The 11,081-nt window shown below is 45.0% G+C and overlaps 1 long non-coding RNA gene across 1 annotated transcript; it reads right to left on the minus strand.

The window, feature by feature from the left end:
• Positions 1 to 408: 408 nt before the first annotated feature.
• On the minus strand, positions 409 to 1,278 carry LOC119306122. The gene is made up of 2 exons (XR_005148869.1): positions 682 to 1,278; positions 409 to 556 (listed from the first exon to the last, which is right to left on the minus strand). It is a non-coding gene; the product is annotated as an uncharacterized LOC119306122 (long non-coding RNA).
• Positions 1,279 to 11,081: the final 9,803 nt, after the last annotated feature.

Genomic DNA, 11,081 nt, shown 5'->3' on the forward strand with positions numbered 1-11,081 from the left:
TGCTGTCTTTTCTTCTTCCTGCCTTTGCACAAGACATCCACAACGATTAAGAGAGAGTTTAGGTTCTCTGAAGTTCGAGTATGCACACACATGCATTTTTGTCTGAAACAAAACTATTTTTACTTCAATCTGATTCAGAAAAAGAGGAACATTGTGCGGAGTGGGGAGATAGAAATTAAGGAAAAAAATGAAAAGGACGGTGCTATGCTAGCGCTGCAGCAACATCATCAGTTTTCACGCGCTAAAATAGTTAAATGCCTGGCGACTCATGTACTCCACGCCGGCGAGCCCAAACGGCTGTCTGGACTTGAGGGCAGCAGGGATTGAGGGAGGGGGCGGAAGCAAGGATCCAGGAAGAAAGCGGCAACACATATCCAACAATCTGCTTTTGTTCACCTAACATAAGCATTTTCACCAAATGAATTATTTTCATACAAATGTTTCTACTTGTACAAGTAAGAATTGCAACAATTTATTCAAACAAACTTAAATGACTTCATGACAAAATTCGAAATCCATAACCATATTTTTTCGCCCAACTGCCTTCACATGCGTCCTGCCCATAGAGAGAGTGAAAAGAGAGAGGATGAACAACAGCATTGCATCTAAAAAATCAAAAACTAAATAAGCTACTAGATAGTGGGAAGTTCAGATCCAAAGGAAGAAGATAGAGAAATGTACTTGTTGCTGTTCAGACCGGCGCAACGGGGAAAGTCATGTTCCGGGCTCGCCGGAGTTGGGGATCTTCTTCCCTTCGCATCAATGAGGAGGGGACGGTTTGCTACGACCGGCGTATTGCACGACTGTAGGAGGCGGCGGACACCATGCATGGGCGGTGGGCGCTAGTGGACAAGGCGGCAGTGGAAGAGGCGGCGGACAAGGCAGCGGGAGCAAGGCGCGAGCTCCGGTGGTCCGTGCCGTCACCAGATCCAGGTGCTCCGTCCATGGAGGAGCACCACTGGGAGGAGGTGGAGGTAGCAGGGCCCGACGGAGGCGCGTGGTATCCTCCGGCGGCGTTAATGCAGGCAGCTGACGGCGACGAGTGCGGTCAGGGGCAGCGTGGGGGCGGCGGCGCCGGTTGGGGGCAGGGCGGGGGCGGCGGCGCCGATTGGGGGCAGGGCGGGGGCGGCGTCCCCTTTTGAGGGCAAATCAGGGGGCGGCGCCGGTTGGCGGCGGGGCGGTGGAAGTAGACGGAGGGAGCCGACGGTGCGGGGGAAGCAGATGGCGGGGAACCGGCGCGGTCCACAAGAGGAGAGGGAGTCGACAAATTAGGGAAGGGGAGTGATCGTGGGTGGGTGGGTGGCTTTTTTTCTTTTTCTTTCCACCGGTTCGGGAGTTCGGGAGGTCCGCTCGGGGCGCCGTGATCAAATAGCTATTCGGTGTCTATATAAGGTCGCGCTATTCATTGTCCTGTGTGAGGAATATTTATTCTTCCTCCCTCTCTATTTTGACATCAATTCACCGTATTTTTAGATTTCGTAAAATTTCGTCTTATTTCATACGTAAAAAGGAACGTAAGAAAATATATATTCGATGTAAAAAATATTTTATGTTACGTAAAATTACAAATGTAAAAACATACATAAAATGCGATATTTCTGGTCCTATAATCTATTTTTTTTGCTTTTTATACCAAATTTTACGTAGTGAATCAATATGAATGTGACTATTTGTATTCTAAACGTAATTTGTTTATAAAGCGATCGTAAGATTACCTCGGTAAAGAATAACTTATTCTAATGTTTCTGATGTATGCGAAAGATGTACAATGTTTATGAAAAAGTGGATACAAACAATATGTCTAAAAAAATATAAAAAACTGTACCAAGTGTATGAAAAAGTAGACATAAATATATATAAGTTGTCAAAATGTTAATCACGTATTAGAAAATAGTAAATGTGTATATAAAAATAGTTCCTGATGTATACAAAAAATGTACAAATAAGACAGCGGAAACCTATAAAACCTGAAAAGAAAACACACACAAAAAAGTAAAAACAATAAAATGAATAAGAAAGAATAAAGAAAAAAGTAAAAAAAGAAAACTGGTAAAAACCATGAAAGAAACAAAAAACATGATTAATAAAACAAAAAAAACAGAAGAAACAGTACGTAGAATGAGTGGACGAGCAGTTGAACTAGCGAGCAAGCGACTACGCTAACAAGCCGACATATGCGCGCGAGCCTTTCAGGCGAGACGGATACTAGTCTCGCTATAAGCAAGATACAACATTTCCAGGGACCTCCTATTGTGCGCCTTCAGCGCCGCGCAAACTAACTGGCGCCTGCAGCAGTGACTGGATGGGCCGGCCCACAATAGCGTTGCGCGAAAAAAGCACAGCCAAAAAACTGCTATCGATCGAGATTCGATCTCACGCCCTAGCGCTGACAAACGGCGAGTGTAACCACTCGACCAGCCAAATGCTAATGCTTATTTACAGCGTGAACCATTTAAAGAATAGAAACGTTGACGCACTATTAATTTCTTACTACACTGTAGCTTTTAGATTTTACATTTATTTGAAAAAATGTGCACATATTACAAATGAAGCTCATGAACATGTGAAAAAAGTTCACCAACTTTAAAAAGTTCATGTATTAAAAAAGAGTTTACAAAGTTAAAAAAGGTTCATCGAACAATGAAAGTAGTTCATCTATTTGAATAAAAAAGTTCATCAAATTTGCAAAAAAGTTCATCGATTTTGAAAAAAGTTCATCAAATTTGCAAAAAAGTTCATCGATTTTGAAAAAAGTTCATCAATTTTGAAAAAAAGTTCATCGATTTTGAGAAAAAGTTCAAAAAAATTAAAAAAAAGTTCATCAAGTTTGAAAAATAAGTTCACCGATTTTGAAAAAGGAGTTCACCGAATTTGAAAAAAGTTCATCATATTTGGAAAAAAGTTCATCGTGTTTGGAAAAAAGTTCATAAATTTGCAAAAAGTTCATCGGTTTTTTTGAAGCACTAAAAAGAAGAAAATCATTGATTTTTCTTTAAAAAAACATGAACTTCAAATAAAAGAGACATTGAAGAAACAAAAAAGAACAAAATAAAAAGGAAATAAAGAAAAAGCAAACAAAACCGCACGGGGAAATGACCAGCGAACCAAAAAAAAACGGTTTGGAAAGCTTTTGGAAGCTTCCCAAAACCGGAGGACTCCCGTGACTGAAGAAGGAAATAAAATGGAGGAAAGAAGCTAGAACACACGACTGCGTCACTGGCCTAGTGGTTGCAGTCTTGGCGTAGGAAGAGGAGATTGTGAGTTCGAACTCTCGTTGCTGCATATCTTTTTTTTTCTAAATAGAATAAAGCATACATGGGCCGGCCCAGTCGCGGCAGAGGTCGGTACGCTGCAGGCGCCAGTTTGCAAATAGGGAATCCCACATTTCCACCCTTGGTCGGATGACACTACAGAATTTCCCCCTCCGTGTGGGCCGACCCACTAGAGGGTTTTTTTTGGACCCGATAAATTTTGAACGTTCGGATTTTAAGCAAGGCAACATGAACGTTTTTCCGTGGCAATTTTAGTTGACGCGAGGTGGCAAGTTTAGTTGGTAAATATGGCAAATTTGCCCTTGTTCGTTTTTTGTCAGAAAGTTGACATGTTTGCCAGCTAAACTTGTCACCTCGGGTCAACAAAATATGCAATGAAAAACATTCAGGTTGCCATGCTTAAAATCCAAACATTTAGGATTTATCATTTCAGTTTTCTTAAGGATTTTCTTTCCTTCTCCTGTTTCCTCATTTTGTTTACCATGTTCAGGTCTCTCAAAAGAAAGAACAGAGATACTCTTTCCTGTCCTTTTTACGACATATATAAGGTTTTTCTAAGTCAAACTTCATAAAGTTTGACCATGTTTATATAAAAAAATGAACATCTACAATACTAAATTTGTACAATATAAAAATTAAATTCATGACGCATTCAATGATATTGATTTTGTATTGTGAACGTTGCTATTTTTTCTATAAAGTTGATCAAACTTTACAAATCTTATATACGAAGTAAAAATGGCCGGAGGAAGTACATCTTCCTAGGTTGTGCTGAATCTCCTCTCCTCTTTTCTAGCCTACCTTTTCCGGTAGTGATATTAGTTATGTTGTCCTCTTCAAAATAGAAAACATAATTTTGAGTTCCTTGAACAATACTGATCTCTACTACTTGTACTTTCATTTATAAAACAGCAAACATTTTCTTTTTTAGGTACACCCCACTTAACGTACACAGAGCACTACCACCTCACTATCAGACCCACTTAAAACATCTAATCGTCCAGATTAGTCTAACCCACATCTAAAAAGATCTCTAGCAATTAGATCAGGCGGACCATGGGACGAGCGGACGAAAGGTTCCCACTCCCCGGATCCTATAAGTGCAAAACTAAAACTTGGGCCTACACAAGTGTACAACATATTTGTTTCTTTTCAGAATGTTGATTTTAAGCAAGCTTGCTAGTGGATTGTATATTTCTTATGCATGGTTCCTGATTCAGATATATCACAGTGAAAAATTTCTTTGCAATGGATAATACAAGTTAACTGCAGGTAATTTTTGTTTGGATGGCATTTGTCCTATGATCAGAGGGTTTTTTACAGGACTGCACACTGTATAACGGGAAGTTGCATGTCTGGGATATAAAGGCATTTGACGTATACCTCTGGAGCTTTAAAAAATCTTTGTCGGAACCAATGCTATTTTGAATTTAGAGCCTACATTGTACTTAGGGCCAATTTTTTTCTGGCTTGTAGAATAAGCTGGAATAATCTGCCTCTACCCAGCTTATTCTATTCTAGAAGCCCAACCAAATTTAGTTTTTTAGAAGCCTACCAATTAAGACTTGACTAGTAGGATTCTAAAAAGAAATTTTTGATTGGACTTCTAAAATAAATTGGATAGGGGGCAACTTATTATAGAAGCTAAAAAAAAAGCCACCAAAAGAACTAACCATTACTATTGTTGTACTAGGGCAAGGGATTTAATATGGAAACCTAACCCAGCCGCCCCTCCCGCGCAATGAACTTGAAAATCTTTTTGGAGCAAACTTAGAGAAGGATGGTGATAATGTTTCTCATACCTATATGGAAGAAGAGAAGTGGCCGTGAAAGCACAACAGTCAGATACTCACAACCTATTTGGTTTGCTTCCTGAGAAAGCTACCAGAATCAGGCAGGAATTTGAGGCATTGGATTTCTCAAGTGTAAGGCTGAGATTGCTGTGTGGGCATGGAGCTGCCTGTGTGGACTCCATCCACACAGGCCCTCACAAACATAGCAATGCTTTGACTTAAAATTGCTTTGTGAAAGGCTTCTGTCTTTGATAAGAGCCCAACCAAATTTAGTTTTTTAGAAGCCTACCAATTAAGACTTGACTAGTAGGCTTCTAAAAAGAAATTTTTGATTGGACTTCTAAAATAAATTGGATAGGGGGCAACTTATTATAGAAGCTCAAAAAAAGCCACCAAAAGAACTAACCATTACTATTGTTGTACTAGGGCGAGGGATTTTATATGGAAACCTAACCCAGCCGCCCCTCCCGCGCAATGAACTTGAAAATCTTGTTGGTGCGAACTTAGAGAAGGATGGTGATAATGTTTCTCATACTTATATGGAAGAAGAGAAGTGGCCGTGAAAGCACAACAGTCAGATACTCACAACCTATTTGGTTTGCTTCCGGAGAAAGGTACCAGAATCAGGCATGAATTTGAGGCGTTGGATTTCTCAGGTCTAAGGCTGAGATTGCTGCGTGGGCATGGAGCTGCCTGTGTGGAGTCCATCCACACAGGCCCTCACAAACATTGCAATGCTTTGACTTAAAATCGCATTATGAAAGGCTTCTGTCTTTGATAAGGTACGTTAGGCTCTAGCCAGGACCACGGTACTATCGTCTATTGTTTGTACCACTCTCCTTCCAATCGACATTTCCATTTTTTGAGTAAAATGCATGGAACCACCACTTTAGCGTCATACCTCTCGGAAAACTACAACTTTATAAAACGTGGCACTTTGCACCGCACCACAATTTTGACAGTGGCAGAAAACACTGATTCGTTAGAGTTTTGACGTGGCTGATCACTCGCGGGCCGACAGCAGTGACGGGGCGCCGCTAACGGCCGTTAATGGTCATGTCCGAAGCGATTGGGCCGGCCCTCACTCCCATCGCTCACTCCATCGCTCGCTGTCTATCTCATAAAGTTTGACCATGTTTATATAAAAAATATGAACATCTACAATACTAAATTTGTACAATATAAAAATTATATTCATGACGCATTCATTGATATTGATTTTGTATTGTGAACGTTGCTTTGTTTCTATAAAGTTGGTCAAACTTTACAAATCTTATATGCGGAGTAAAAATGGTCGGAGGAAGTACATCTTCCTAGGGTTGTGCTGAATCTCCTCTCCTCTTTTCTAGCCTACCTGTTCCGGTAGTGATATTAATTATGTGTTCCTCTTCAAAATAGAAAACATAATTTTGAGTTCCTTGAACAATACTGATCTCTACTACTTGTACTTTCATTTTAAAACAGCAAACATCTTCTTTCTTAGGTACACCCCACTTAACATACACAGACATGGTACAACGACGTGCTATACAAAAGGTTTTTAACCCCTTTCCGCGACGGCGTTTGGAACCGTCGCCAAGTGAGTGTGGGCGATAGGGGGGTCCTTCCCACACGACTTAGAAACCATCGGGGATAGGCCCTCCTAGCACACTGGCTGGGGCAAAATGAGTTCGTGTGCGATCTAGCAGGGCATCGACACCCAATTGTTTTCCGTTTGTATGTACATCCCACATGGTGAATCCAGAAAAACATTTCCGCTCGTATGTATATCACACACAATTTTTTATGTGGAAACGTTTGTGCAAGGTGGCCTAACGCAAACAGTTCTCTGCCGGAAGCCGTGTGTGATTGTTAGTTGATCGAACACACCTACTTTCAAGAAACCATGCGTGTTGTTTGAGTTCATTGCCCACGGTGATGTCTGAGTAACCGTCTGCAGTAGAAAACCCCAATAAGCAGGGTAATTAGCCTATTATTCATAATCCATGTACTAATCAAATTGATATTTCTTATAAAAACACACCAGATATTTTATATCCGTATAACAGCAACCATGTTTTCATAATCGAATTACATCAGACAGCTTTGGCACTCAGTTCCGCCATTACACAACAACACCAAGTTTCACATGCAGCATCAAAAACCTTTGGAAAGTAGCATCATACATAGTAAATAGACAGATTAATCTCATCTGGGAAACTGTAGAAGAGGAAGGCAAATGTTGAGACTTCAGTGATGTTGAATGTCCTTGCAACTTTAGGCCAGTGGCTATGGATAATTGCCCGCCCAACCTTCGTCCTCTTCAGCAAGATTTCAATATTGTACCGTGGGTGTTGAATGAATACCTTCCATGCCTCTTGACTATGCAGGTGGTTTGAGAGGTAATCATCGATGAACTACTTTGAAAAGTACTGAAAACAAAGATATGCAAACAAGGTAAAAGAGTTAGTACCATTGTCGGTGTCAAAACCGGCGGATCTCGGGTAGGGGGTCCCGAACTGTGCGTCTAGGCGGATGGTAACAGGAGACAAGGGACACGATGTTTTACCCAGGTTCGGGCCCTCTTGATGGAGGTAAAACCCTACGTCATGCTTGATTAATATTGATGATGTGTGTTACAAGAGTAGATCTACCACGAGATCAAGGAGGCTAAACCCTAGAAGCTAGCCTATGGTATGATTTTTGTTCGTCCTACGGACTAAAGCCATCCAGTTTATATAGACACCGGAGAGGGCTAGGGTTACACATAGTCGGTTACAATGGTAGGAGATCTACATATCCGTATCGCCAAGCTTGCCTTCCACACCAAGGAAAGTCCCATCCGGACACGGGACGAAGTCTTCAATCTTGTATCTTCATAGTCTTGGAGTCCGGCCGATGATGATAGTTCGGCTATCCGGACACCCCCTAGTCCAGGACTCCCTCAGTAGCCCCTGAACCAGGCTTCAATGACGATGAGTCCGGCGCGCATATTGTCTTTGGCATTGCAAGGCGGGTTCCTCCTCCGAATAATTTATAGAAGATTGTGAACACCAGGATAGTGTCCGGCTCTGCAAAATAAATTCCACGTACCCCCGTAGAGGAAATAATATTACACAAGTTCAATCTGCTGACGTATTTGGTGGCGTGACGTCACACCACTACCAAGCCTTTACTAGAATTGTTTTTATTGTACCACCTCAGTGTGTTTAGCGAAGCGGTTTCCTTGGCACGTCTTGTCAAAGAAGAGATCGTGTTCCCCTTATTCCAGGATTCTCATAAATACGGACGTGGGTAACCCGACCGCGCCCGTTGCCACGCCCCCTCCATCGAAGGCGGGTTCCAAACGGTCACGGGGACGGCTCTTGGTATTCTTCCTCTTTATATGAGACCAAGGCCCGTTCTTTTTCTTCAATCCTTAATAGAATCCGCCCCTCGCCATGAGTTCCAACACCCAGGGCTCCAGATTCGGGTACCTTCGACCTTCGACAATGTCCGGCTCCGACCTACGAGGCTGGTGGATGCCCTCTTCCGTCACGGAAGAAGACGTGCTAAAGCTGAGAGACGCCAGGTACTTGGCCTACGAGATTTCGCATAGGTTGCCTGCCCGAGGGCAAGTTATTCCTACTCCCGAGCCCGGCGAGAATGTCGTGTTCGTGTCTCACCTCCGTCGGGGTTTAGGCTTCCCGATGGATCCCTTCGTGAGGGGGCTCATGTTTTACTATGGGCTGGAATTCCATGACTTGGCTCCGGAGTCCATCCTCCACATCTCATCATTCATTGTCGTCTGCGAAGCCTTCCTCCGCACTACCCCTCACTTCGGCTTGTGGCTCAAAACCTTCAACGTGGAGCCGAAGATGATTGAGGGGCGTCAGGCAGAGTGCGGCGGGGCGGTTATAAGCAAGAGGGCCAATGCTCCATGGCCCGAGGGCTCTTTTCAGGAGGAGCTCGGCTTGTGGCAACAGGAGTGGTTCTATATCATCGCTCCCAGGGGCAGCAGGCAGAGGCCGCCGCCCGTCTTCCGCTCGGGCCCTCCACAACGGCTGACGTCATGGGTCAACAAGGGGTTTAACTGGGGGCCGTCCAAAGACGTCCCCCTATTGCAGGACCGGATTCGAGGCCTCCAAGAAAGGGAGATTAATCTGGTCGTAGTGGCACAGGTTATGCTGATTCGGCGCCTTCTGCCCTACAAACGTTGCCCCCTCCGCCTGTGGGAATTTAATCCGGAGGGGCCACAAGCTCTCCAACACTTCATGGGTTTGACACCCGTGGAGATGTACAAACTGTTCTTCGGATCGCAAGAGATGCGTCCGGACTTGACTGAGGACGCTGGCCTAAGCTGCAATCGCCCGGATACTCAAGTAAGTAGCCCTATGTCCGGACATATTGTCCATTTATTTATCATGGGTTTGCCTTTTAACCAGCTATCCCTTGGACAGGAGTGGATAGCGCAAGCAAAACTGATACGGTGTCCGGCCCCCCCTCCCTGAGACCACGCCGGATCCCGTGTTAGTCAAAATGTTGGAGGTTGCGCCTTCGGAGGAGAGCGAAGGGGGGCACAGGGAAACTACCACCTCTGCCAAGGAGGCCTTCAATAAGGGGGGAATCGAGAATCCCCCCTTCCAGGGGGAGAAGAGGACCGCTTCCGAAGACCCGGAGGCCAAGGCCTCAAAGCGGGGAAGGAAATCTGCGCCGGAAGGTCCTGCGCCGGGAAGAGCCCCGGCCGCACAGTCTCCCCAGAGGAGTCAGCCCTCCAGCGAGCCGTAAGTAAAAAAGGGGGAATTTTGTAATAAGAGACACCCCTGCTTTATTTCTAAGGGTAACCGAAGTTTTCACCTTGTAGTTCGGATCTCAGCCCATCTCAGCAGAGCTCATCTTCGGGGGACCTTCGTCCGGAGATGATGGAGAGCGAAACGCCTCCATCTGCCGCCTCGTCGGGCGGGGTGGACAACCCTGAGGTGTCTTCACGGAGGGTCTCCCCGAGTCCGGCGGGGCCGAGGAGTTCGGCACCTATTGGAGTACGGCCGGTGGAGCTGCAGGATTTGCTCAAGAGGGCGTCTATCTCAGAAGATCACCGCACATTAATAAGTACGGTGATTGAAAGGATCTCATCCGCCGAGAGCGAATTGTATGAGGCCGTCGGGAGTTTGCTAACAGGGTTTAAGGTACACAAAAAATGACATACTTTTTGACAGTTTTGCACATGGAGTGCGCCCTGTATAGATAGTAGCCCCTGAGACTTGGTATGCTGTCAAAAGCGACAGCGTGCCAAGGATCATAATCTCAGTAATAGAATGTCACCTTTCCTATGCAGGTGGCGAAACATTCGGTGGCCAGCCGGACTGATGGAGTTGCCGAGCTGAAGAGGCAACTCGATGTTGCGGATGCGGACACCGCGCTGGTCAATAAACGACTTGATGATTCACAAGGTAGGTGGTTGCTCCGCAGCCGCCTAGTAAGGGAGCTGACGCCCATTCCTTACAATTTGTATGCTTGATGCAGATGGTGCCGCTGCTGTGGAAGACCTTCGAGCAGAGCTTGCTCGAGCCAAGGAGCAAGCCAGGAAAAGTGATGCGGCTGCCTCGAAGGCAGCGGAAGAGCGAAAAGCCGAAAAGGCTGCTCACTGCCGAAGCAGGGAAGAGATGGCCGGAATGGCCTTGAAATTAAAAGATGCTACCGACCACTGTGAGGTTCCTTGAAGGAGAACGCCGAGTGGAACAAGAGGGCCTGAAGAAGGACGCCGCCGAAGTCAAGGATGCCCGGAGTGCGATGTGGGCTATGAAGGAGGAACTGCGTCAAGCCGGAGACATTGCGGCTGGAAAGCCCTTTCTTCTGCGTAGGAAGTTCACGGATCCGAAGTATGCTCAGCTGGGCCAGTTGTGTGGTGCGGAGGATCCTTATCTGGATTTGGCGGCGAGTGCGGCGGACGCAGTCGTGCACTTCCGAAGCCAGAAGGATCACGAAATGGAAGAGCTTTACTGGTCTCAATTCCATAGTCCGGAGCATCCACTTCCGTTGACTGATCGGCTGGCTGAGT

This window comes from Triticum dicoccoides, chromosome 5B (genome assembly GCF_002162155.2).
Source record: "Triticum dicoccoides isolate Atlit2015 ecotype Zavitan chromosome 5B, WEW_v2.0, whole genome shotgun sequence".
NCBI classification, from domain to species: domain Eukaryota; kingdom Viridiplantae; phylum Streptophyta; class Magnoliopsida; order Poales; family Poaceae; genus Triticum; species Triticum dicoccoides.